We start from the raw sequence: 22,141 nt of genomic DNA, 5'->3' as shown, positions 1-22,141 counted from the left end.
GGGAATGCTAGGGGTGTTTGCAGGATATCCCAGTGTCAGAGGCTGCCTCCCCAAGGTCAGGGAAGTTATTTCTCGGACTTCCCCGAACAGGGAACACCTGTGACTGAAGAGAGCTGCGTGGAGTTGTCTCTCGAGCTCCCCCACACACTGACAATGGTTCCGGATTCCTGAGCGTGGGGAGGTTCCACCAACGGTCGGCAGCGCGTGGGTTCTAACGGAATGCCTAAGCTCGTCTCCCCTGAGGATTTTCCTAATGTCTCTGTGCCAGGGAATGCTAGGGGAGATTGCAGGATATCCCAGTGTCAGAGGCTGCCTCCCCAAGGTGAGGGAAGGTATTTCTCGGACTTCCCCGAACAGGGAACACCTGTGACTGAAAAGAGTTGCGTGGAGTTGTCTCTCGAGCTCCCCCACGCCCTGACAATTGTTCCGGAATCCTGAGCGTGGGGAGGTTCCACCAACGGTCGGCAAAGCGTGGGTTCTAACGGAATGCCTAAGCTCGTCTCCACTGAGGGTTTTCCTAATGTCTCTGTGCCAGGGAATGCTAGGGGTTTTTGCAGGATATCCCAGTGTCAGAGGCTGACTCCCCAAGGTCAGGGAAGGTATTTCTCGGACTTCCCCATACAGGGAACTCCTGTGACTGAAGAGAGCTTCGTGGAATTGTCTCTCGAGCTCCCCCACGCACTGACAATGTTTCCGGAATCCTGAGCGTGGGGAGGTTCCACCAACGGTCGGCAGCGCGTGGGTTCTAACGGAATGTCTAAGCTCGACTCCCCTGATGATTTTCCTCATATCTCTGTGCCAGGGAATGCTAGGGGTGATTGCAGGATATCCCAGTGTCAGAGGCTGCATCCCCAAGGTCAGGGACGGTATTTCTCGGACTTCCCCGAACAGGGAACACCTGTGACTGAAGAGAGCTGCGTGGAGTTGTCTCTCGAGCTCCCCCACGCACTGACAATGGTTCCGGAATCCTGAGCGTGGGCAGGTTCCACCAACGGTCGACAGCGCGTGGGTTCTAACGGAATGCCTAAGCTCGTCTCCCCTGAGGGTTTTCCTCATATCTCTGTGCCAGGGAATGCTAGGGGTGATTGCAGGATAGTCCAGTGTCAGAGGCTGACTCCCCAAGATCAGCGAAGGTATTTCTCGGACTTCCCCGAACAGGGAACACCTGTGAATGAAGAGAGCTGCGTGGAGTTGTTTCTCGTCCTCCCCTACTTACAGACAATGGTTTCGGATTCCTGAGCTTAGGGAGGTTCCAACAACGGTCGGCAGCGCGTGGGTTCTAACGGAATGCCTAAGCTCGTCTCCCCTGAGGATTTTCCTAATGTCTCTGTGCCAGGGAATGCTAGGGGTGATTGCAGGATATCCCAGTGTCTGAGGCTGCCTCCCCAAGGTCAGGGACGGTATTTCTCGGACTTCCCCGAACAGGGAACACCTGTGACTGAAGAGAGCTGCGTGGAGTTGTCTCTCGAGCTCCCCCACGCACTGACAATGGTTCCGGAATCCTGAGCGTCGGGAGGTTCCACCAACGGTCGGCAGCGCGTGGGTTCTAACGGAATGCATAACCTCGTCTCCCCTAACGGTTTTCCTAATGTCTCTGTGCCAGGGAATGCTAGGGGTGATTGCAGGATATCCCAGTGTCAGAGGCTGCCTCCCCAAGGTCAGTGAAGTTATTTCTCGGACTTCCCCGAACAGGGAACACCTGGGACTAATGTGAGCTGCGTGGAGTTGTCTCACGAGCTCCCCCACGCACTAACAATGGTTCCTGAATCCTGAGCGTGGGGAGGTTCCACCAACGGTCGGCAGCGCGTGGGTTCTAACGGAATGCCTAAGCTCGTCTCCCCTGAGGGTTTTCCTAATGTGTCAGTGCCAGGGAATGCTAGGGGTGATTGCAGGATATCCCAGTGTCAGAGGCTGCCTCCCCAAGGTCAGGGACGGTATTTCTCGGACTTCCCCGAACAGGGAACACCTGTGACTGAAGAGAGCTGCGTGGAGTTTTCTCTCGAGCTCCCCCACGCACTGACAATGGTTCCGGAATCCTGAGCGTGGGGAGGTTCCACCAACGGTCGGCAGCGCGTGGGTTCTAACGGAATGCCTAAGCTCGTCTCCCCTGTGGGTTTTACTAATGTCTCTGTGCCAGGGAATGCTAGGGGTGATTGCAGGATATCCCAGTGTCAGAGGCTGCCTCCCCAAGGTCAGGGAAGGTATTTCTAGGACTTCCCCGAACAGGGAACACCTGTGACTGAAGAGAGCTGCGTGGAGTTGTCTCTCGAGCTCCCACAAGCACTGACAATGGTTCCGGAATCCTGAGCGTGGGGAGGTCCCACCAACGGTCGGCAGCGCGTGGGTTCTAACGGAATGCCTAAGCTCGTCTCCCCTGAGGCTTTTCCTAATGTCTCTGTGCCAGGGAATGCTAGGGGTGATTGCAGGATATCCCAGTGTTTGAGGTTGCCTCCCCAAGGTCAGGGAAGGTATTTCTCGGACTTCCCCGAACAGGGAACACCTGTGACTGAAGAGAGCTGCGTGGAGTTGTATCTCGAGCTCCCCCACGCACTGACAATGGTTCCGGAATCCTGAGCGTGGGGAGGTTCCACCAACGGTCGGCAGCGCGTGGGTTCTAACGGAATGCCTAAGCTCGCCTCCCCTGAGGGTTTTCCTAATTTCTCTGTGTCAGGGAATGCTAGGGGTGATTGCAGGATAGTCCAGTGTCAGAGGCTGACTCCCCAATATCAGCGAAGCTATTTCTCGGACTTCCCCGAACAGGGGACACCTGTGAATGAAGAGAGCTGCGTGGAGTTGTTTCTCATCCTCCCCTACTTACAGACAATGGTTTCGGATTCCTGAGCTTAGGGAGGTTCCAACAACGGTCGGCAGCGTGGGGGTTCTAACGGAATGCCTAAGCTCGCCTCCCCTGCGTGTTTTCCTAATGTCTCTGTGCCAGGGAATGCTAGGGGTGATTGCAGGATATCCCAGTGTCAGAGGCTGACTCCCCAAGGTCAGGGAAGTTATTTCTCGGACTTCCCCGAACAGGGAACACCTGTGACTGAAGAGAGCAGCGTGGAGTTGTCTCTCGAGCTCCCCCACACACTGACAATGGTTCCGGAAACTGAGCGTGAGGAGGTTCCACCAACGGTCCGCAGCGCGTGGGTTCTAACTGAATGCATAAGCTCGTCTCCCCTGAGGGTTTTCCTAATGTCTCTGTGCCAGGGAATGCTAGGGGTGATTGCAGGTTATCCCAGTGTCTGAGGATGCCTCCCCAAGTCCAGGGACGGTATTTCTCGGACTTCCCCGAACAGGGAACACCTGTGACTGAAGAGAGCTGCGTGGAGTTCTCTCTCGAGCTCCCCCACGCACTGACAATGGTTCCGGAATCCTGAGCGTGGGGAGGTTCCACCAACGGTCGGCAGCGCGTGGGTTCTAACGGAATGCCTAAGCTCGTCTCCCCTGAGGGTTTTCCTAATGTCTCAGTGCCAGGGAATGCTAGGGGTGATTGCAGGATATCCCAGTGTCAGAGGCTGCCTCCCCAAGGTCAGGGACGGTATTTCTCGGACTTCCCCGAACAGGGAACACCTGTGACTGAAGAGAGCTGCGTGGAGTTTTCTCTCGAGCTCCCCCACGCACTGACAATGGTTCCGGAATCCTGAGCGTGGGGAGGTTCCACCAACGGTCGGCAGCGCGTGGGTTCTAACGGAATGCCTAAGCTCGTCTCCCCTGCGGGTTTTACTAATGTCTCTGTGCCAGGGAATGCTAGGGGTGATTGCAGGATATCCCAGTGTCAGAGGCTGCCTCCCCAAGTTCAGGGAAGTTATTTCTAGGACTTCCCCGAACAGGGAACACCTGTGACTGAAGAGAGCTGCGTGGAGTTGTCTCTCGAGCTCCCACACGCACTGACAATGGTTCCGGAATCCTGAGCGTGGGGAGGTCCCACCAACGGTCGGCAGCGCGTGGGTTCTAACGGAATGCCTAAGCTCGTCTCCCCTGAGGCTTTTCCTAATGTCTCTGTGCCAGGGAATGCTAGGGGTGATTGCAGGATATCCCAGTGTTAGAGGTTGCCTCCCCAAGGTCAGGGAAGGTATTTCTCGGACTTCCCAGATCAGGGAACACCTGTGACTGAAGAGAGCTGCGTGGAGTTGTATCTCGAGCTCCCCCACGCACTGACAATGGTTCCGGAATCCTGAGCGTGGGGAGGTTCCACCAACGGTCGGCAGCGCGTGGGTTCTAACGGAATGCCTAAGCTCGCCTCCCCTGCCGGTTTTCCTAATGTCTCTGTGCCAGGGAATGCTAGGGGTGATTGCAGGATATCCCAGTGTCAGAGGCTACCTCCCCAAGTTCAGGGAAATTATTTCTCGGACTTCCCCGAACAGGGAACACCTGTGACTTAAGAGAGCAGCGTGGAGTTATCTCTCGAGCTCCCCCACACACTGACAATTGTTCCGGAATCCTGAGCGTGGGGAGGTTCCACCAACGGTCGGCAGCGCGTGAGTTCTAACGGAATGCCTAAGCTCGTCTCACCTGAGGATTTTCCTAATGTCTCATTGCCAGGGAATGCTAGGGGTGATTGCAGGATATCCCAGTGTCAGAGGCTGCCTCCCCAAGTTCAGGGAAGGTATTTCTCGGACTTTTCCGAACAGGGAACACCTGTGTCTGAAAAGAGCTGCGTGGAGTTGTCTCTCGAGCTCCCCCACGCACTGAAAATGGTTCCGGAATCCTGAGCGTGTTGAGGTTCCACCAACGGTCGGCAGCGCGTGGGTTCTAACGGAATGCCTAAGCTCGACTCCCCTGAGGGTTTTCCTCATGTCTCTGTGCCAGGGAATGCTAGGGGTGATTGCAGGATATCCCAGTGTCAGAGGCTGCCTCCCCAAGGTCAGGGAAGGTATTTCTCGGACTTCCCCATACAGGGAACTCCTGTGACTTTAAAGAGCTGCGTGGAATTGTCTCTCGAGCTCCCCCACGCACTGACAATGGTTCCGGAATCCTGAGCGTGGGGAGGTTCCACCAACGGTCGGTAGCGCGTGGGTTCTAACGGAATGCCTAAGCTCGACTCCCCTGAGGGTTTTCCTCATGTCTCTGTGCCAGGGAATGCTAGGGGTGATTGCAGGATATCCCAGTGTCAGAGGCTGCCTCCCCAAGGTCAGGGACGGTATTTCTCGGACTTCCCCGAACAGGGAACACCTGTGACTGAAGAGAGCTGCGTGGAGTTGTCTCTCGAGCTCCCCCACGCACTGACAATGGTTCCGGAATCCTGAGCGTGGGGAGGTTCCACCAACGGTCGGCAACGCGTGGGTTCCTACGGAATGCCGAAGCTCGTCTCCCCTGAGGCTTTTCCTAGTGTCTCTGTGCCAGGGAATGCTAGGGGTGATTGCAGGATATCCCAGTGTCAGAGGCTGCCTCCCCAAGGTGAGGGAAGATATTTCTCGGACTTCCCCGAACAGGGAACACCTATGACTGAAGAGAGCTGCGTGGAGTTGTCTCTCGAGCTCCCCAACGCACTGGCAATGGTTCCGGAATCCTGAGCGTGGGGAGGTTCCACCAACGGTCGTCAGCGCGTGGGTTCTAACGGAATGCCTAAGCTCGTCTCCCCTGAGGTTTTTCCTAATGTCTCTGTGCCAGGGAATGCTAGGGGTGATTGCAGGATATCCCAGTGTCAGAGGCTGCCTTCCCAAGGTCAGGGAAGGTATTTCTCGGACTTCCCCGAACAGGGAACACCTGTGACTGAAGAGAGCTGCGTGGAGTTGTATCTCGAGCTGACCCACGCACGGACAATTGTTCCGGAATCCTGAGCGTGGGGAGGTCCCACCAACGGTCGGCAGCGCGTGGGTTCTAACGGAATGCCTAAGCTCGCCTCCCCTGCGGGTTTTCCTAATGTCTGTGTTCCAGGGAATGCTAGGGGTGATTGCAGGATATCCCAGTGTCAGAGGCTGCCTCTCCAAGTTCAGGGAAATTATTTTTCGGACTTCCCCGAACAGGGAACACCTGTGACTGAAGAGAGCAGCGTGGAGTTGTCTCTCGAGCTCCCCCACACACTGACAATTGTTCCGGAATCCTGAGCGTGGGGAGTTTCCACCAACGGTCGGCAGCGCGTGGGTTCTAACGGAATGCCTAAGCTCGTCTCCCCTGAGGATTTTCCTAATGTCTCAGTGCCAGGGAATGCTAGGGGTGATTGCAGGATATCCCAGTGTCAGAGGCTGCCTCCCCAAGTCAGGGAAGGTATTTCTCGGACTTCCCCGAACAGGGAACACCTGTGACTGAAAAGAGCTGCGTGGAGTTGTCTCTCGAGCTCCCCCAAGCACTGACAATGGTTCCGGAATCCTGAGCGTGGGGAGGATCCACCAAAGGTCGGCAGCGCGTGGGTTCTAACGGAATGCCTAAGCTCGTCTCCCCTGAGGGTTTTCCTAATATCTCTGTGCCAGGGAATGCTAGGGGTGATTGCAGGATATCCCAGTGTCAGAGGCTGCCTCCCCAAGGTCAGGGAAGGTATTTCTCGGACTTCCCCATACAGGGAACTCCTGTGACTGAAGAGAGCTGCGTGGAATTGTCTCTCGAGCTCCCCCACGCACTGACAATGGTTCCGGAATCCTGAGCGTGGGGAGGTTCCACCAACGGTCGGCAGCGCGTGGGTTCTAACGGAATGCCTAAGCTCGACTCCCCTGAGGGTTTTCCTCATGTCTCTGTGCCAGGGAATGCTAGGGGTGATTGCAGGATATCCCAGTGTCAGAGGATCCCTCCCCAAGGTCAGGGACGGTATTTCTCGGACTTCCCCGAACAGGGAACACCTGTGACTGAAGAGAGCTGCGTGGAGTTGTCTCTCGAGCTCCCCCACGCACTGACAATGGTTCCGGAATCCTGAGCGTGGGGAGGTTCCACCAACGGTCGGCAGCACGTGGGTTCTAACGGAATGCCTAAGCTCATCTCCCCTGAGGCTTTTCCTAATTTCTCTGTGCCAGGGAATGCTAGGGGTGATTGCAGGATATCCCAGTGTCAGAGGCTGCCTCCCCAAGGTCAGGGAAGTTATTTCTCGGACTTCCCCGAACAGGGAACACCTGTGACTGAAGAGAGCTGCGTGGAGTTGTCTCTCGAGCTCCCCCACGCACTGACAATGGTTCCGGAATCCTGAGCGTGGGGAGGTTTCACCAACGGTCGGCAGCGCATGGGTTCTAACGGAATGCCTAAACTCGTCTCCCCTGAGGCTTTTCCTAATGTCTCTGTGCCAGGGAATGCTAGGGGTGATTGCAGGATATCCCAGTGTCAGAGGCTGCCTCCCAATGGTCAGGGAAGGTATTTCTCGGTCTTCCCCGAACAGGGAACACCTGTGACTGAAGAGAGCTGCGTGGAGTTGTCTCTCGAGCTCCCCCACGCACTGACAAAGGTTCCGGAATCCTGAGCGTGGGCAGGTTCCACCAACGGTCGGCAGCGCGTGGGTTCTAACGGAATGCCTAAGCTCGTCTCCCCTGAGGATTTTCCTAATGTCTCTGTGCCAGGGAATGCTAGGGGTGATTGCAGGATATCCCAATGTCAGAGGCTGCCTCCCCAAGGTCAGGGAAGGTATTTCTCGGACTTCCCCGAACAGGGAACACCTGTGACTGAAGAGAGCTGCGTGGAGTTGTCTCTCGAGCTCCCCCACGCACTGACAATGGTTCCGGAATCCTGAGCGTGGGGAGGTTCCACCAACGGTCGGCAGCACGTGGGTTCAAACGGAATGCTTAAGCTCATCTCCCCTGAGGCTTTTCCTAATTTCTCTGTGCCAGGGAATGCTAGGGGTGATTGCAGGATATCCCAGTGTCAGAGGCTGCCTCCCCAAGGTCAGGGAAGGTATTTCTCGGACTTCCCCATACAGGGAACTCCTGTGACTGAAGAGAGCTGCGTGGAATTGTCTCTCGAGCTCACCCCCGCACTGACAATGGTTCCGGAATCCTGAGCGTGGGGAGGTTCCACCAACGGTCGGCAGCACGTGGGTTCTAACGGAATGCCTAAGCTCGACTCCCCTGAGAATTTTCCTCATGTCTCTGTGCCAGGGAATGCTAGGGGTGATTGCAGGATATCCCAGTGTCAGAGGCTGCCTCCCCAAGGTCAGGGACGGTATTTCTCGGACTTCCCCGAACAGGGAACACCTGTGACTGAAGAGAGCTGCGTGGAGTTGTCTCTCGAGCTCCCCCACGCACTGACAATGGTTCCGGAATCCTGAGCGTGGGGAGTTTCCACCAACGGTCGGCAGCACGTGGGTTCTAACGGAATGCCTAAGCTCATCTCCCCTGAGGCTTTTCCTAATTTCTCTGTGCCAGGGAATGCTAGGGGTGATTGCAGGATATCCCAGTGTCAGAGGCTGCCTCCCCAAGGTCAGGGAAGGTATTTCACGGACTTCCCCGAACAGGGAACACCTGTGACTGAAGAGAGCTGCGTGGAGTTGTCTCTCGAGCTTCCCCACGCACTGACAATGGTTCCGGAATCCTGAGCGTGGGGAGGTTTCACCAACGGTCGGCAGCGCCTGTGTTCTAACGGAATGCCTAAGCTCGTCTCCCCTGAGGCTTTTCCTAATGTCTCTGTGCCAGGGAATGCTAGGGGTGATTGCAGGATATCCCAGTGTCAGAGGCTGCCTCCCAATGTTCAGGGAAGGTATTTCTCGGACTTCCCCGAACAGGGAACACCTGTGACTGAAGAGAGCTGCGTGGAGTTGTCTCTCGAGCTCCCCCACGCACTGACAATGGTTCCGGAATCCTGAGCGTGGGCAGGTTCCACCAACGGTCGCCAGCTCGTGGGTTTAACGGAATGCATAAGCTCGTCTCCCCTGAGGGTTTTCCTCATGTCTCTGTGCCAGGGAATGCTAGGGGTGATTGCAGGATATCCCAGTGTCAGAGGCTGCCTTCCCAAGGTCAGGGAAGGTATTTCTCGGACTTCCCCGAACAGGGAACACCTGTGACTGAAGAGAGCTGCGTGGAGTTGTCTCTCGAGCTCCCCCACGCACTGACAATGGTTCCGGAATCCTGAGCGTGGGGAGGTTCCACCAACGGTCGGCAGCACGTGGGTTCTAACGGAATGCCTAAGCTCGTCTCCCCTGAGGCTTTTCCTAATTTCTCTGTGCCAGGGAATGCTAGGGGTGATTGCAGGATATCCCAGTGTCAGAGGCTGCCTCCCCAAGATCAGGGAAGGTATTTCTCGGACTTCCCCGAACAGGGAACACCTGTGACTGAAGAGAGCTGCGTGGAGTTGTCTCTCGAGCTCCCCCACGCACTGACAATGGTTCCGGAATCCTGAGCTTGGGGAGGTTTCACCAACGGTCGGCAGCGCGTGGGTTCTAACGGAATGCCTAAGCTCGTCTCCCCTGAGGCTTTTCCTAATGTCTCTGTGCCAGGGAATGCTAGGGGTGATTGCAGGATATCCCAGTGTCAGAGGCTGCCTCCCAATGTTCAGGGAAGGTATTTCTCGGACTTCCCCGAACAGGGAACACCTGTGACTGAAGAGAGCTGCGTGGAGTTGTCTCTCGAGCTCCCCCACGCACTGACAATGGTTCTGGAATCCTGTGCGTGGGGAGGTTCCACCAGCGGTCGGCAGCGCGTGTGTTCTAACGGAATGCCTAAGCTCGACTCCCCTGAGGGTTTTCCCTCATGTCTCTGTGCCAGGGAATGCTAGGGGTGATTGCAGGATATCCCAGTGTCAGAGGCTGCTTCCCCAAGGTCAGGGAAGGTATTTCTCGGACTTCCCCGTAAAGGGAACTCCTGTGACTGAAGAGAGCTGCGTGGAGTAGTCTCTCGAGTTCCCCCACGCACTGACAATGGTTCCGGAATCCTGAGCGTGGGGAGGTTCCACCAACGGTCGGCAGCGCGTGGGTTCTAACGGAATGCCTAAGCTCGTCTCCCCTGAGGCTTCTCCTAATGTCTCTGTGCCAGGGAATGCTAGGGGTGATTGCAGGATATCCCAGTGTCAGAGGCTGCCTCCCCAAAGTCAGGGAAGTTATTTCTCGGACTTTTCCGAACAGGGAACACCTGTGACTGAAGAGAGCTGCGTGGAGTTGTCTCTCGAGCTCCCCCACGCACTGACAGTGGTTCCGGAATCCTGAGCGTGGGGAGGTTCCACCAACGGTCGGCAGCGCGTGGGTTCTAACGGAATGCCTAAGCTCATCTCCCCTGAGGATTTTCCATATGTCTCTGTGCCAGGGAATGCTAGGGGTGATTGCAGGATATCCCAGTGTCAGAGGCTGCCTCCCCAAGGTCAGGGAAGGTATTTCACGGACTTCCCCGTACAGGGAACACATGTGACTGAAGAGAGCTGCGTGGAGTTGTCTCTCGAGCTCCCCCACGCACTGACAATTGTTCCGGAATCCTGAGCGTGCGTAGGTTCCAACAACGGTCGGCAGCGCGTGGGTTCTAACGGAATGCCTAAGCTCGTCTCCCCTGAGTGTTTTCCTAATTTCTCTGTGCCAGGGAATGCTAGCGGTGTTTGCAGGATATCCCAGTGTCAGAGGCTGCCTCCCCAAGATCAGGGAAGGTATTTCTCGGACTTCCCCGAACAGGGAACACAGGTGACTGAAGAGAGCTGCGTGGAGTTGTCTCTCGAGCTCCACCACGCACTGACAATGGTTCCGGAATCCTGAGCGTGGGGAGGTTCCACCAACGGTCGGGGCGCGTGTGTTCTAACGGAATGCCTAAGCTCGTCTCCCCTGAGGTTTTTCCTAATGTCTCTATGCCAAGGATTGCTAGGGGTGATTGCAGGATATCCCAGTGTCAGAGGCTGCCTCCCCAAGTTCAGGGAAGTTATTTCTTGGACTTCCCCGAACAGGGAACACCTGTGACTGAAGAGAGCTGCGTGGAGTTGTCTCTCGAGCTCCCCCACGCACTGAAAATGGTTCCGGAATCCTGAGCGTGGGGAGGTTCCAAAAACGGTCGGCAGCGCGTGGGTTCTAACGGAATGCCTAAGCTCGTCTCCCCTGATGGTTTTCCTAATGTCTCTGTGCCAGGGAATGCTAGGGGTGATTGCAGGATATCTCAGTGTCAGAGGCTGACTCCCCAAGGTCAAGGAAGGTATTTCTCGGACTTCCGCGAACAGGGAACACCTGTGACTGAAGAGAGCTGCGTGGAGTTGTCTCTCGAGCTCCCCCACGCACTGACAATGGTTCCGGAATCCTGAGCGTCGGGAGGTTCCACCAACGGTCGGCAGCGCGTGTGTTCTAACGGAATGCCTAAGGTCGTCTCCCCTAACGGTTTTCCTAATGTCTCTGTGCCAGGGAATGCTAGGGGTGATTGCAGGATATCCCAGTGTCAGAGGCTGCCTCCCCAAGGTCAGGGAATGTATTTCTCAGACTACCCCGAATAGGGAACACCTGGGACTGAAGTGAGGTGCGTGGAGTTGTCTCACGAGCTCCCCCACGCACTGACAATGGTTCCGGAATCCTGAGCGTGGGGAGATTCCACCAACGGTCGGCAGCGCGTGGGTTCTAACGGAATGCCTAAGCTCGTCTCCCCTGAGGGTTTTCCTAATTTCTCTGTGCCAGGGAATGCTAGGGGTGATTGCAGGATATCCCAGTGTCAGAGGCTGCCTCCCCAAGGTCAGGGAAGTTATTTCTCGGACTTCCCCGAACAGGGAACACATGTGACTGAAGAGAGCTGCGTGGAGTTGTCTCTCGAGCTCCCCCACGCACTGACAATGGTTCCGGAATCCTGAGCGTCGGGAGGTTCCACCAACGGTCGGCAGCGCGTGTGTTCTAACGGAATGCCTAATGTCGTCTCCCCTAACGGTTTTCCTAATGTCTCTGTGCCAGGGAATGCTAGGGGTGATTGCAGGATATCCCAGTGTCAGAGGCTGACTCCCCAAGGTCAGGGAAGGTATTTCTCGGCCTACCCCGAATAGGGAACACCTGGGACTGAAGTGAGGTGCGTGGAGTTGTCTCACGAGCTCCCCCACGCACTGACAATGGTTCCGGAATCCTGAGCGTGGGGAGATTCCACCAACGGTCGGCAGCGCGTGGGTTCTAACGGAATGCCTAAGCTCGTCTCCCCTGAGGGTTTTCCTAATTTCTCTGTGCCAGGTAATGCTAGGGGTGATTGCAGGATATCCCAGTGTCAGAGGCTGCCTCCCCAAGGTCAGGGAAGTTATTTCTCGGACTTCCCCGAACAGGGAACACATGTGACTGAAGAGAGCTGCGTGGAGTTGTCTCTCGAGGTCCCCCACGCACTAACAATGGTTCCGGAATACTGAGCGTGGGGAGGTTCCACCAACGGTCGGCAGCGCGTGGGTTCTAACGGAATGCCTAAGCTCGTCTCCCCTGAGTGTTTTCCTAATATCTCTGTGCCAGGGAATGCTAGGGGTGATTGCAGGATATCCCAGTGTCAGAGGCTGAATCCCCAAGGTCAGGGAAGGTATTTCTCGGACTTCCCCAAGTAGGGAACACCTGTGACTTAAGAGAGATACGTGGAGGTGTCTCCCGAGCTCCCACATGCACTGACAATTGTTCCGGAATCCTGAGCGTGGGGAGGTTCCACCAACGGTCGGCAGCGCGTGGGTTCTAACGGAATGCCTAACCTCGTCTCCCCTGAGGGTTTTCCTAATTTCTCTGTGACAGGGTTATGCTAGGGGTGATTGCAGGATAGTCCAGTGTCAGAGGCTGAATCCCCAAGGTCAGCGGAGGTATTTCTCGGACTTCCCCGAACAGGGGACACCTGTGAATGAAGAGAGCTGCGTGGAGTTGTCTCTCGTCCTCCCCAACTTACTGACTATTGTTCCGGATTCCTGAGCGTAGGGAGGTTCCAACAACTGTCGGCAGCGCGTGGCTTCTAACGGAATGCCTTAGCTCGTCTCCCCTGAGTGTTTTCCTAATGTCTCTGTGCCAGGGAATGCTAGGGGTGATTGCAGGATATCCCAGTGTCAGAGGCTGCCTCCCCAAGGTCAGGGAAGTTATTTCTCGGACTTCCCCGAACAGGGAACACCTGTGACTGAAGAGAGCTGCGTGGAGTTGTCTCTCGAACTCCCCCACGCACTGACAATGGTTCCGGAATCCTGAGCGTGGGGAGGTTCCACCAACGGTCGTCAGCGCGTGGGTTCTAACGGAATGCCTAAGCTCGTCTCCCCTGAGGGTTTTCCTAAAATCTCTGTGCCAGGGAATGGTAGGGGTGATTGCAGGATATCCCAGTGTCAGAGGCTGCCTTCCCAAATTCAGGGAAGGTATTTCTCGGACTTCCCCGAACAGGGAACAACTGTGAATGAAGTGAGCTGCGTGGAGTTGTCTCTCGTGCTCCCCCACGCACTGACAATGGTTCCGGAATCCTGAGCGTGGGGAGGTTCCACCAACGGTCGGCAGCGCGTGGGTTCTAACGGAATGCCTAAGCTCGTCTCCCCTGAGCCTTTTCCTAATGTCTCTGTGCCAGGGAATGCTAGGGGTGATTGCAGGATATCCCAGTGTCAGAGGCTGCCTCCCCAAGGTCAGGGAAGGTATTTCTCGGACTTCCCCGTACAGGGAACACATGTGACTGAAGAGAGCTGCGTGGAGTGGTCTCTCGAGCTCCCCCACGCACTGACAATTGTTCCGGAATCCTGAGCGTGCGCAGGTTCCAACAACGGTCGGCAGCGCGTGGGTTCTAACGGAATGCCTAAGCTCGTCTCCCCTGAGTGTTTTCCTAATTTCTCTGTGCCAGGGAATGCTAGCGGTGTTTGCAGGATATCCCAGTGTCAGAGGCTGCCTCCCCAAGATCAGGGAAGGTATTTCTCGGACTTCCCCGAACAGGGAACACAGGTGACTGAAGAGAGCTGCGTGGAGTTGTCTCTCGAGCTCCCCCACGCACTGACAATGGTTCCGGAATCCTGAGCGTGGGGAGGTTCCACCAACGGTCGGCAGCGCGTGTGTTCTAACGGAATGCCTAAGCTCGTCTCCCCTGAGGGTTTTCCTAATGTCTCTATGCCAAGGATTGCTAGGGGTGATTGCAGGATATCCCAGTGTCAGAGGCTGCCTCCCCAAGTTCAGGGAATTTATTTCTTGGACTTCCCCGAACAGGGAACACCTGTGACTGAAGAGAGCTGCGTGGAGTTGTCTCTCGAGCTCCCCCACGCACTGAAAATGGTTCCGGAATCCTGAGCGTGGGGAGGTTCCAAAAACGGTCGGCAGCGCGTGGGTTCTAACGGAATGCCTAAGCTCGTCTCCCCTGATGGTTTTCCTAATGTCTCTGTGCCAGGGAATGCTAGGGGTGATTGCAGGATTTTCCAGTGTCAGAGGCTGACTCCCCAAGGTCAAGGAAGTTATTTCTCGGACTTCCGCGAACAGGGAACACCTGTGACTGAAGAGAGCTGCGTGGAGTTGTCTCTCGAGATCCCCCACGCACTGACAATGGTTCCGGAATCCTGAGCTTCGGGAGGTTCCACCAACGGTCGGCAGCGCGTGGGTTCTAACGGAATGCCTAAGCTCGTCTCCCCTAACGGTTTTCCTAATGTCTCTGTGCCAGGGAATGCTAGGGGTGATTGCAGGATATCCCAGAGTCAGAGGCTGCCTCCCCAAGGTCAGGGAATGTATTTCTCGGACTACCCCGAACAGGGAACACCTGGGACTGAAGTGAGTTGCGTGGAGTTGTCTCACTAGCTCCCCCACGCACTGACAATTGTTCCGGAATCCTGAGCGTGGGGAGATTCCACCAACGGTCGGCAGCGCGTGGGTTCTAACGGAATGCCTAAGCTCGTCTCCCCTGAGGGTTTTCATAATTTCTCTGTGCCAGGGAATGCTAGGGGTGATTGCAGGATATCCCAGTGTCAGAAGCTGCCTCCTCGAGGTCAGGGAAGTTATTTCTCGGACTTCCCCGAACAGGGAACACCTGTGACTGAAGAGAGCTGCGTGGAGTTGTCTATCGAGGTCCCCCACGCACTGACAATGGTTCCGGAATCCTGAGCGTGGGGAGGTTCCACCAACGGTCGGCAGCGCGTGGGTTCTAACGGAATGCCTAAGCTCGTCTCCCCTGAGGGTTTTCCTAATATCTCTGTGCCAGGGAATGCTAGGGGTTTTTGCAGGATATCCCAGTGTCAGAGGCTGACTCCCCAAGGTCAGGGAAGGTATTTCTCGGACTTCCCCGAACAGGGAACACCTGTGACTGAAGTGAGCTGCGTGGAGTTGTCTCTCGTGCTCCCCCACGTACTGACAATGGTTCCGGAATCCTGAGCGTTTGGAGGTTCCACCAACGGTCGGCAGCGCGTGGGTTCTAACAGACTGCCTAAGCTCGTCTCCCCTGAGGGTTTTCCAAATGTCTCTGTGCCAGGGAATGCTAGGGGTGATTACAGGATATCCCAGTGTCAGAGGCTGCCTCCCCAAGGTCAGGTAAGATATTTCTCGGACTTCCCCGAACAGGGAACACCTATGACTGAAGAGAGCTGCGTGGAGTTGTCTCTCGAGCTCCCCCACGCACTGAAAATTGTTCCGGAATCCTGAGCGTGGGGAGGTTCCACTAACGGTCGGCAGCGCGTGGGTTCTAACGGAATGCCTAAGCTCGTCTCCCCTGATGGTTTTCCTAATGTCTCTGTGCCAGGGAATGCTAGGGGTGATTGCAGGATATCCCAGTGTCAGAAGCTGCGTCCCCAAGGTCAGGGAAGGTATTTCTCGGACTTCCCCGAACAGGGAACACCTGTGACTGAAGGGAGCTGTGTGGAGTTTTCTCTCGAGCTCCCCCACGCACTGACAATGGTTCCGGAATCCTGAGCGTGGGGAGGTTCCACCAACGGTCGGCAGCGCGTGGGTTCTAACGGAATGCCTAAGCTCGTCTCCCCTGCGGGTTTCCTAATTTCTCTGTGCCAGGGAATGCTAGGGGTGATTGCAGGATATCCCAGTGTCAGAGGCTGCCTCCCCAAATTCAGGGAAGGTATTTCTCGGACTTCCCCGAACAGGGAACACCTGTGACTGAAGAGAGCTTCGTGGAGTTGTATCTCGAGATCACCCACGCACTGAAAATGGTTCCGGAATCCTGAGCTTGGGGAGGTCCCACCAACGGTCGGCAGCGCGTGGGTTCTAACGGAATGCCTAAGCTCGCCTCCCCAGCGGGTTTTCCTAAAATCTCTGTGCCAGGGAATGCTAGGGGTGATTGCAGGATATCCCAGTGTCAGAGGCTGCCTCCCCAAGGTCAGGGAAGTAATTTCTCGGACTTCCCCGAACAGGGAACACCTGTGACTGAAGAGAGCAGCGTGGAGTTGTCTCTCGAGCTCCCTCACACCCTGACAATGGTTCCGGAATCCTGAGCGTGGGGAGGTTCCACCAACGGTCGGCAGCGCGTGGGTTCTAACGGAATGCCTAAGCTCGTCTCCCCTGAGGGTTTTCCTCATGTCTCTGTGCCAGGGAATGCTAGGGGTGATTGCAGGATATCCCAGTGTCAGAGGCTGCCTCCCCAAGGTCAGCGAAGGTATTTCTCGGACTACCCCGAACAGGGAACACCTGGGACTGAAGTGAGCTGCGTGGAGTTGTCTCACGAGCTCCCCCACGCACTGACAATGTTTCCGAAATCCTGAGCGTGGGGAGGTTCCACCAACGGTCGGCAGCGCGTGTGTTCTAACGGAATGCCTAAGCTCGTCTCCCCTGAGGGTTTTCCTAATATCTCTGTGCCAGGGAATGCTAGGGGTGATTGCAGGATATCCCAGTGTCAGAGGCTGCCTCCCCAAGGTCAGGGAAGGTATTTCTCGGACTTCCCCGAACAGGGAACACCTGTGACTGAAGAGAGCTGCGTGGAGTTGTCTCTCCAGCTCCCCCACGCACTGACAATGGTTCCGGAATCCTGAGCGTGGGGAGGTTCCAAAAATGGTCGGCAGCGCGTGGGTTCTAACGGAATGCCTAAGCTCGTCTCCCCTGAGGGTTTTCCTAATGTCTCTGTGCCAGGGAATGCTAGGGGTGATTGCAGGATATCCCAGTGTCAGAGGCTGAATCCCCAAGGTCAGGGAAGTTATTTCTCGGACTTCCGCGAACAGGGAACACCTGTGACTGAAGAGAGCTGCGTGGAGTTGTCTCTCGAGCTCCCCCACGCACTGACAATGGTTCCGGAATCCTGAGCGTGGGGAGGTTCCACCAACGGTCGTCAGCGCGTGGGTTCTAACGGAATGCCTAAGCTCGTCTCCCCTAACGGTTTTCCTAATGTCTCTTTGCCAGGGAATGCTAGGGGTGATTGCAGGATATCCCAGTGTCAGAGGCTGCCTCCCCGAGGTCAGGGAAGTTATTTCTCGGACTTCCCCGAACAGGGAAAACCTGTGACTGAAGAGAGCTGCGTGGAGTTGTCTCTCGAGGTCCCCCACGCACTGACAATGGTTCCGGAATCCTGAGCGTGGGGAGGTTCCACCAACGGTCGGCAGCGCGTGGGTTCTAACGGAATGCCTAAGCTCGTCTCCCCTGAGGGTTTTCCTAATATCTCTGTGCCAGGGAATGCTAGGGGTGATTGCAGGATATCCCAGTGTCAGAGGCTGACTCCCCAAGGTCAGGGAAGGTATTTCTCGGAATTCCCCGAACAGGGAACACCTGTGACTGAAGAGAGCTGCGTGGAGTTGTCTGTCGAGCTCCCCCACGCACTGAATATGGTTCCGGAATCCTGAGCGTGGGGAGGTTCCACCAACGGTCGGCAGCGCGTGGGTTCTAACGGAATGCCTAAGCTCGCCTCCCCTGAGGGTTTTCCTAATTTCTCTGTGACAGGGAATGCTAGGGGTGATTGCAGGATAGTCCAGTGTCAGAGGCTGACTCCCCAAGTTCAGCGAAGGTATTTCTCGGACTTCCCCGAACAGGGGACACCTGTGAATGAAGAGAGCTGCGTGGAGTTGTCTCTCGTCCTCCCCCACTTACTGACAATGGTTCCGGATTCCTGAGCGTAGGGAGGTTCCAACAACGGTCGGCAGCGCGTGGGTTCTAACGGAATGCCTTAGCTCGTCTCCCCTGAGTGTTTTCCTAATGTCTCTGTGCCAGGGAATGCTAGGGGTGATTGCAGGATATCCCAGTGTCAGAGGCTGCCTCCCCAAGGTCAGGGAAGATATTTCTCGGACTTCCCCGAACAGGGAACACCTGTGACTGAAGAGAGCTGCGTGGAGTTGTCTCTCGAGCTCCCCCACGCACTGACAATGGTTCCGGAATCCTGAGCGTGGGGAGGTTCCACCAACGGTCGGCAGCGCGTGGGTTCTAACGGAATGCCTAAGCTCGTCTCCCCTGAGTGTTTTCCTAAAATCTCTGTGCCAGGGAATGGTAGGGGTGATTGCAGGATATCCCAGTGTCAGAGGCTGCCTCCCCAAATTCAGGGAAGGTATTTCTCGGACTTCCCCGTACAGGAACAACTGTGAATGAAGTGAGCTGCGTGGAGTTGTCTCTCGAGCTCCCCCACGCACTGACAATTGTTCCGGAATCCTGAGCGTGCGGAGGTTCCACCAACGGTCGGCAGCGCGTGGGTTCTAACGGAATGCCTAAGCTAGTCTCCCCTGAGGGTTTTCCTAATGTCTCTGTGCCAGGGAATGCTAGGGGTGATTGCAGGATATCCCAGTGTCAGAGGCTGAGTCCCCAAGGTCAGGGAATGTATTTCTCGGACTTCCCCGAGCAGGGAACACCTGTGACTTAAGAGAGCTGCGTGGAGTTGTCTCCCGAGCTCCCACATGCACTGACACTGGTTCCGGAATCCTGAGCGTGGGGAGGTTCCACCAACGGTCGGCAGCACTTGGGTTCTAACGGAATGCCAAGCTCGTCTCCCCTGAGGGTTTTCCTAATATCTCTGTGCCAGGAAATGCTAGGGGTGATTGCAGGATATCCCAGTGTCAGAGGCTGCCTCCCAAAGGTCAGGGAAGCTATTTCTCGGACTTCCCCGAACAGGGAACACCTGTGACTGAAGAGAGCTGCGTGGAGTTGTCTCTCGTGCTCCCCCACGCACTGACAATGGTTCCGGAATCCTGAGCGTGGGGAGGTCCCACCAACGGTCGGCAGCGCGTGGGTTCTAACGGAATGCCAAGCTCGTCTCCCCTGAGGCTTTTCCTAATGTCTCTGTGCTAGGGAATTCTAGTGGTGATTGCAGGATATCCCAGTGTCAGAGGCTGCCTCCCCAAGGTCAGGGAAGGTATTTTTCGGACTTCCCCGAACAGGGAACATCTGTGACTAAAGAGAGCTGCGTGGAATTGTCTCTCGAGTTCCCCACGCACTGACAATGGTTCCGGAATCCTGAGCGTGGGGGGTTCCACCAACGGTCGGCAGCGCGTGGGTTCCAACGGAATGCCTAAGCTCGCCTCCCCTGAGGGTTTTCCTAATGTCTCTGACCAAGAGAATGCTAGGGGTGATTGCAGGACATCCCAGTGTCAGAGGCTGCCTCCCCAAGGTCATGGAAGGTATTTCTCGGACTTCCCCGAACAGGGAACACCTGTGACTGAAGAGAGCTGCGTGGAGTTTTCTCTCGAGCTCCCCCACGCACTGAAAATGGTTCCGGAATCCTGAGCTTGGGGAGGTTCCACCAACGGTCGGCAGCGCGTGTGTTCTAACGGAATGCCTAAGCTCGTCTCCCCTGCGGGTTTTCCTAATGTCTCTGTGCCAGGGAATGCTAGCGGTGATTGCAGGATATCCCAGTGTCAGAGGCTGCCTCCCCAAGGTCAGGGAAGGTATTTCTCGGACTTCCCCGAAAAGGGAACACCTGTGACTGAAGAGAGCTTCGTGGAGTTGTCTCTCGAGATCCCCCACGCACTGACAATGGTTCCGGAATCCTGAGCGTGGGGAGGTCCCACCAACGGTCGGCAGCGCGTGGGTTCTAACGGAATGCCTAAGCTCGCATCCCCTGCGGGTTTTCCTAATGTCTCTGTGCCAGGGAATGCTAGGGGTGATTGCAGGATATCCCAGTGTCACAGGCTGACTCCCCAAGGTCAGATAAGTTATTTCTCGGACTTCCCCGAACACGGAACACCTGTGACTGAAGAGAGCAGCGTGGAGTTGTCTCTCGGGCTCCCCCACACACTGACAATGTTTCCGGAACCTGAGCGTGAGGAGGTACCACCAACGGTCGGCAGCGCGTGAGTTCTAACGGAATGCCTAAGCTGGTCTCCCCTGCGGGTTTTCCTAATGTCTCTGTGCCAGGGAATGCTAGGGGTGATTGCAGGATATCCCAGTGTCAGAGGCTGCCTCCCCAAGGTCAGGGAAGATATTTCTCGGACTTCCCCGAACAGGGAACACCTATGACTGAAGAGAGCTGCGTGGAGTTGTCTCTCGAGCTCCCCCACACACTGACAATGGTTCCGGAATCCTGAGCGTGGGGAGGTTCCACCAACGGTCGGCAGCGCGTGGGTTCTAACGGAATGCCTAAGCTCGTCTCCCCTGAGGTTTTTCCTAATATCTCTGTGCCAGGGAATGCTAGGGGTGATTGCAGGATATCCCAGTGTCAGAGGCTGCGTCCCCAAGTTCAGGGAAGGTATTTCTCGGACTTCCCCGAACAGGGAACACCTGTGACTGAAGAGAGCTGCGTGGAGTTTTCTCTCGAGCTCCCCCACGCACTGACAATGGTTCCGGAATCCTGAGCGTGGGGAGGTTCCACCAACGGTCGGCAGCGCGTGGGTTCTAACGGAATGCCTAAGCTCGTCTCCCCTGCGGGTTTTCCTAATGTCTCTGTGCCAAGGAATGCTCGGGGTGATTGCAGGATATCCCAGTGTCAGAGGCTGCCTCCCCAAGGTCAGGGAAGTTATTTCTCGGACTTCCCCGAACAGGGAACACCTGTGACTGAAGAGAGCTGCGTGGAGTTGTCTCTCGAGCTCCCACACGCACTGACAATTGTTCCGGAATCCTGAGCGTGGGGAGGTCCCACTAACGGTCGGCAGCGCGTGGGTTCTAACGGAATGCCTAAGCTCGTCTCCCCTGCGGATTTTCCTAATGTCTCTGTGCCAGGGAATGCTCGGGGTGATTGCAGGATATCCCAGTGTCAGAGGCTGCCTCCCCAAGGTCAGGGAAGTTATTTCTCGGACTTCCCCGAACAGGGAACACCTGTGACTGAAGAGAGCTGCGTGGAGTTGTCTCTCGAGTTCCCCCACACACTGACAATGGTTCCGGAATCCTGAGCGTGGGGAGGTTCCACCAACGGTCGGCAGCGCGTGGGTTCTAACGGAATGCCTAAGCTCGTCTCCCCTGAGGCTTTTCCTAATGTCTCTGTGCCAGGGAATGCTAGGGGGGATTGCAGGATATCCCAGTGTCAGAGGCTGCCTCCCCAAGGTCAGGGAAGGTATTTCTCGGACTTCCCCGAACAGGGAACACCTGTGACTGAAGAGAGCTGCGTGGAGTTGTCTCTCGAGCTCCCCCACGCACTGACAATGGTTCCGGAATCCTGAGCGTGGGGAGGTTCCACCAAAGGTCGGCAGCGCGTGGGTTCTAACGGAATGCCTAAGCTCGTCTCCCCTGAGGGTTTTCCTTATGTCTCTGTGCCAGGGTATGCTAGGGGTGATTGCAGGATATCCCAGTGTCACAAGCTGCCTCCCCAAGGTCAGGGAAGGTGTTTCTCGGACTTCCCCGTACAGGGAACACCTGTGACAGAAGAGAGCTGCGTGGAGTTGTCTCTCGAGTTCCCAATGCACTGACAATGGTTCCAGAATCCTGAGCGTGGGGAGGTTCCACCAACGGTCGGCAGCGCGTGGATTCTAACGGAATGCCTAATCTCGTCTCCCCTGAGGGTTTTCCTAATGTCTCTGTGCCAGGGAATGCTAGGGGTGATTGCAGGATATCCCAGTGTCAGAGGCTGCCTCCCCAAGGTCAGGGAAGGTATTTCTTGGACTTCCCCGAACAGGGAACACCTGTGACTGAAGAGAGCTGCGTGGAGTTGTCTCTCGAGGTCCCCCACACTCTGACATTTGTTAGGGAATCCTGAGCGTGGGGAGGTTTCACCAACGGTCGGCAGCGCATGCGTTCAAACGGAATGCCTAAGCTCGTCTCCCCTGAGGCTTTTCCTAATGTCTCTGTGCCAGGGAATGCTAGGGGTGATTGCAGGATATCCCAGTGTCAGAGACTGCCTCCCAATGGTCAGGGAAGGTATTTCTCGGTCTTCCCCGAACAGTGAACACCTGTGACTGAAGAGAGCTGCGTGGAGTTGTCTCTCGAGCTCCCCCACGCACTGACAATGGTTCCGGATTCCTGAGCGTGGGCAGGTTCCACCAACGGTCGGCAGCGCGTGGGTTCTAACGGAATGCCTAAGCTCGTCTCCCCTGAGGCTTTTCCTAATTT

This window comes from Vicugna pacos, unplaced genomic scaffold (genome assembly GCF_048564905.1).
Source record: "Vicugna pacos unplaced genomic scaffold, VicPac4 SAC-SAT, whole genome shotgun sequence".
NCBI classification, from domain to species: Eukaryota; Metazoa; Chordata; class Mammalia; order Artiodactyla; family Camelidae; genus Vicugna; species Vicugna pacos.
The sequence above is the reverse complement of the archived record's forward strand: the minus strand, read 5'-3'. Positions refer to the sequence as shown.